The sequence below is a fragment of the Sinocyclocheilus grahami genome, unplaced genomic scaffold, assembly GCF_001515645.1.
Source record: "Sinocyclocheilus grahami isolate Dianchi unplaced genomic scaffold, SAMN03320097.WGS_v1.1 scaffold680.1, whole genome shotgun sequence".
Taxonomy (NCBI): Eukaryota; Metazoa; Chordata; class Actinopteri; order Cypriniformes; family Cyprinidae; genus Sinocyclocheilus; species Sinocyclocheilus grahami.
In genome coordinates this window covers 327,356-332,749 of record NW_015505859.1, presented here as the reverse complement: position 1 = coordinate 332,749, position 5,394 = coordinate 327,356, and the positions used below count along the sequence as shown (strand labels likewise).

Here is a 5,394-nt window from a genome sequence, read left to right as displayed (position 1 = left end):
CTCTCTGTTAATAGATAAAAGCGTGTGAATGTATTTGAGGAGTTTGCCTTCCATGAGGGGAGATGAATCATCGAGCATGTTCCTCAGAGGATGACAAAATGTATCTGAGTGCTTGCAGAAGCAACTGAGGACAGAGCCAGACAAAATTAAAGAAAAAACTACTATAACAACGATGCCTCATCCTAACTGTAATATACAGTATACTTGTTTATCTTAGTTATTGACTAACTAACTGAATAATTAATGAATTAATATACAGATAATAATTGTCTTCACAGTATATACAGGATAATTTATTTAAGTTAAAATAACATTACTAAGACTATTTATATTTATTTGTATTGCATTGTTATATTGAAAAAATACTCTACTTTTTAATTTATTTCATTTTATACATTTATTACAATGTACAACTCTTTGGCAATGTCTAAACTTGTCATTTTTATATAAAAAACGTCTAATTAAATAGTTGAATGAAAAAAAAAATTATATTATTGAACAATGTATAATTCTATGGACAATGTCTAAACTTATGTCATTGTTTTATTAAAAACATCAAAATAAAAATGTATTGGTGTTAAATTATTAATAGTTTTTTTTATATTGTGTTAAATTATTTAAAAATGTTATAGTTGCAAATACCCTTTCAAGTCAGTCATGTCTGTGCAAAAATGGTGCAGAATGCATTATCTGCCAAATTGCAATATTTAAAGGGATAGTTCACCCAAAAACGAAATTTTGTATCTGTTTATCTGCTTACCCCCAGGGCATCCAAGATGTAGGTGACTTTTGTTTCTTCAGTAGAACACAAACAAAGATTTTTAACTCAAACCGTTGCAGTCTGTCAGTCTTATAATGGAAGTGAATTGGAATCACAGCTTTGAGAGTCAAAAAACATACACAAACAAAACCAAATTAAACCCTGCGGCTCGTGACAAAACATTGATGTGTACAGACATGAAACGATCGGTCTGTGCAAGAAACTGAACAGTATTTATATCGTTTTTTACCTCTGATTCACCGCAATGTCTGAACTGTCCTGAGAGCGTCCTAAGCGTGTTCTCAACAGCCGGTGCGTGACGCGTCTTCTTCTTCTTTTTCTTCTTGCTTTATGGTGTATTGCAGACTTATAAGCGCATTACCACCACCATTCATGACAGTATGTGCAAACAGACCCGAATCTGGAACCAGGAAGCGAGGATGTTGTCGCTGTTGTCATGGGGATGGAATGGATCTCTGTGGTGTAGCTGGTACGTTGCAACGAGAGACACAGAGATGAGTGAGATTAGAATATTCTGGAAAGCATTTACCGCAGGCTCAGGCCCATCTCCCAGGCTAATGGACCGGAACAGATGGGGGTGGATGAAGAGTTCTGTATCTGTGGCACTGAATCGCTGGGTCACCAGGTGCTAGAACCTGTAATGAGAGGTGATGAATGGCAATGCGTTGAACAAACCCAAAAAGCTCGCCCATAGCATCCTTTCTGAAGTGCCTGATGGCCACATCCCGTGGACACTTGGCTAATCGCTGATCCCCTCATTTCCACATAGGTCACAGCTGTGAATGAAAGCTGGGCGATGCAAATCAAACTCAATAGGTTAGAAAATGGAGGGCTTTGAGGTTGATCAATCATAATTTGTAACCGTCCCTCAGTCACAAGAGAAAGTCTTTATTTCAGAGCCGTCAAATAGCAGGCAGATGTGCATGTTGTATATGATGTATGTTCCAAGTTCCATGATGTTTATGCATTTGACAGATGCTTTCATCCAATGCGACTTAAAGTGCAATCAAGGTTTATATATTTGATTTTGATTTTATAAATTGACTTTAATGAAGCAGAAAAAATCTAATTCATTTCAAAAATTCTCATAATGAATTCTAAAATTTCCATTTCACTACAGAAAAATGTAAGAGAACATACGGACTATGTATTTTTTTATAATATTGTTTCTTGTGTATTATTATTAGTCCACTTATATTGTTAGAGCACAATTCAATCAATGGCTTCACATTAATGTAATTTTTTTTTTAAGTAATCAAAATCAAAATCTGTTTTGACTATTGAACTTGAGCAACATCACACGAGCAAGAGTGTTTGCTATTCAAACAACAGCACAGCAGGATTGTGAATGAGATATTGCTTGTTTTTACACAACAGCTCGATAAATAAAAAGTTAACATTGAGTAACTTACATTTTAGACACTATACGGACAGTTACTTTGTCTGTTTTTGTTTCACTAGCGACAAAAACTTCAAACGAAACCAAAGCAGGATCAAGTCTCCTCGTGTTTCGGTCCCAAATTAATCAGTATTGCTAAACAAATCAGTTGCATGAATGACTCACCTATAAATAATTCTCAATTGTCGCCATCTGCTGGATGTAACGTGCAACCTAAATAGTAAAACATTCCAGGGCTCTTGGAACATATCAGTCTAAATTAATGATACTTTTTTTGGTCAAAAACTGTCGATCACAAATAATTACATTTAATTATAATACAGTACATTAGTAAACATAACATTTTAGTATATTAGCTAAGTAATAAGTTCTAGAAGCTTTAAATATCTTTAGTGTAAAGATGGATCGTATCAACATTGTTCGTCCTGTAACACAAGATTTATTTTTGTGCTTAATTTCCTCACAATTTCCATACATTGCACTGCACCGGAAATTGTGTGGTGGCCACTGACGCTAAATGCGGAAGTGATCGTGCATGCTCCAAATTCAACAACTGGTGGGGTGTGTTGGCAATTCAATACAATTGGCCATTTATTAACGGAAAATAAGTCAATTCTTAAATTCTGTATTGTGACCAACCTGGAGTGTACCGAGGAAAAATATGGTGGAGATTATTCAAGTCTTAATTTAGTTTGTACTCCCCATATCTTCAAATAAAACTTCCCATTTCTTTTAAGTAATCACCCAATTGGTCTGAATAATTGGAGATCCAATTTACACAAGATACTCCAATAAATTAAACGAGGTAGCTGAAATGAACAAAGGAGTGATAAAACATGGAGTGTGATGATAAGCACTGGCAAGTAATTAAATCGTTCAGCTGCACTCCTTTGCAATTGGACAAGATTATCTTGTGGGGCATCCCATCATAACCATTAATTTCCTGCAGGATCTTAAAGGACATTTTTAAAAGAGATTTCTTAACTCATACACTGTGAACCTCTGCAAATTTCTCAGAAAGTTTTCAAGCCCAACTGTTCCCAGAATCCATTTGCAGAAGCAGAAGAGTGACATAACAGGTGAGATTACATTGATTAATCTTTATCTGCTGTCCATCTTTACGCTGGTCTCATGGGCTTAATGCCAAGATTCCCCTCAACAGTACATGCTCTCTTAAAATTTTAACCTTGCAGTGGCACAACTGTGAGCACAGCGTGAAAGTGTTCTTGTATCCCAGAGGATGGCTAACCCAAGACAGGAACTGCATCAGAACGCAACACTCTTAAAAGATCTAATCCCCAACAGCGGGGGTCTTGTACAATCCACAAGGATGTGAGGAGGTCTGTCTAGAAAGAGATAAGACTATGTGTGTGAGTATTTCTGTAAAGATGTAAGGCTACTTGGGTGGATTCATCTTCTGTTTGACGGAAAGCAGGAAGGAGAAAGCGTGTGCATGCATACATACATGTAGAATCCAGGGCTTTTTCTCCTGCTGTCAGGAAGCACAGGAGATCTCATGATGGGCCGACAGCTTCTTAAAAACAGTTCTACAGAAATCCATTACCACAATAGATATTAGAGGAATAGTTAACCCAAAAATGAAGATTTGCTAAAAAATTTAGTCATTAGGACATTCAAGATGCACTCATGTTTTTGCTGGAAGCAACAGTTAAAAATGTCTTGATGGATTTGTTTATTATACAGCAATTTTTTGTTTGGTAAACTATTCTTTTAATCAGATATGGCTAAATATTCATGCTGCTATTGTGGATGCATTGGTGACCTTTGTGATCTGTGACCTCTAGAAACCTTTTCTTTTAATGATGTTCAGTGTGGGACCAAAACTTCAAATGATCTGCCATCATTTATGAATCTGTTAAAGTAAGCAAGAATGCCTCACATCTTAAATATCTGATATAATGTCAGTATGTTTGAATATTTCATCATCTTACTTTTGTATTTTAGAAGATAAAATCTCTGCTGTTCTCTTTACTCAACAAAAAACTGCAAGAATGTCAGTTCTAAGAGAAATTCTGTTTGGTAATGATTTTTTATTCTCATGCTGACAAAAATAAATGTGAGTATAAAACCTGCCATCAAGGTTAAAAAATAAACAGAAACAAAACCCACAACAAAAACAACAACTTTCTATTTCCTTCTTAAATGGTCTTACAGAAAAAAATATTCATGTGCACTGTAATAATGTGAAAAAATATGACAAAACAGTTGCACTTCTATTATAGTCAATTAGTTTTTTTCATTCAAAATATATATACATTTTTATATATATAAATATCTTGTCAACAGAGAGATTAACCTCTAACTATTTGTTCTCTCTGGCTTTTTCCTAGTCTCTCTTTCTATTTTAATTAATTACGGTGTGGAATATTAAAATGTACATAATTGAGTTCCCTCTTGTATGGCTTTTTTTTCTTTTCGGGAACAGCATTGAAGTGTGGAAAATTGGTTCTCCTAATCAGATTAACCATAGTCAGCTCATTGTGTCAGCATATCTGCAGTACAATGGGTTCATTTGAATGGAAGTGGAAAAACAGCCATTACCTGCCCATAAGAAACACAGAGAGACTTTTTTATCTTTTAAGAATGCAAATAGAGTGCAACACTGAGCGCCCAGTTTTTCAGGGGCCTTGGTTCCGGAAGAGTTTCTCCTATTCATTTTCTTCATAGGGATTTCAAAATATCTTTCAATAAAGAATTTTATAAACAAAACCAACCAGCTCTGAGATTAATTATATAATAATAATATTACAAATGTGTTTTAAAGAAAAAACAAACAAGAATGTACTTTATGTGCTTACATTTTTACTCATCGCATGAAACAATGCATAATCAAATAAAAAAACATAGTACAATACAAAACTATTAATTTTCACTCATTCATAATAAATATGAAATGCAATATATTTTAAGTTAATATAATATATTCAAACTAATAGTTTCAGAGTAGTAAATTAGGCCATTCTACTCTTGTGGACAGTTGCTATGGAGCATTTTTGGTGCGGCTCTCAGTCTAATTTTGGAAATTAAGCTGAATTCACATATACTTGTGGTTTCTACAGAAGCATATCATATTAACCTCAGAGTACAAGGTTTGTCAGGAAATTTATACATTAAAAATCTCTGTTTTAAATTTTTTTTTCTGTTTTGAATTTAAAATTCTCTCTGTGGAGAAAATATAGAGACAAGAAATAAA

At 34.3% G+C, this 5,394-nt stretch overlaps 1 long non-coding RNA gene across 1 annotated transcript; it reads left to right on the top strand.

Moving 5' to 3' along the window:
• Positions 1–3,180: 3,180 nt before the first annotated feature.
• LOC107559280 (uncharacterized) lies at positions 3,181–4,067 on the top strand. Its single transcript, XR_001605607.1, has 3 exons — positions 3,181–3,259; positions 3,374–3,550; positions 3,986–4,067. It is a non-coding gene; the product is annotated as an uncharacterized lncRNA (long non-coding RNA).
• Positions 4,068–5,394: the final 1,327 nt, after the last annotated feature.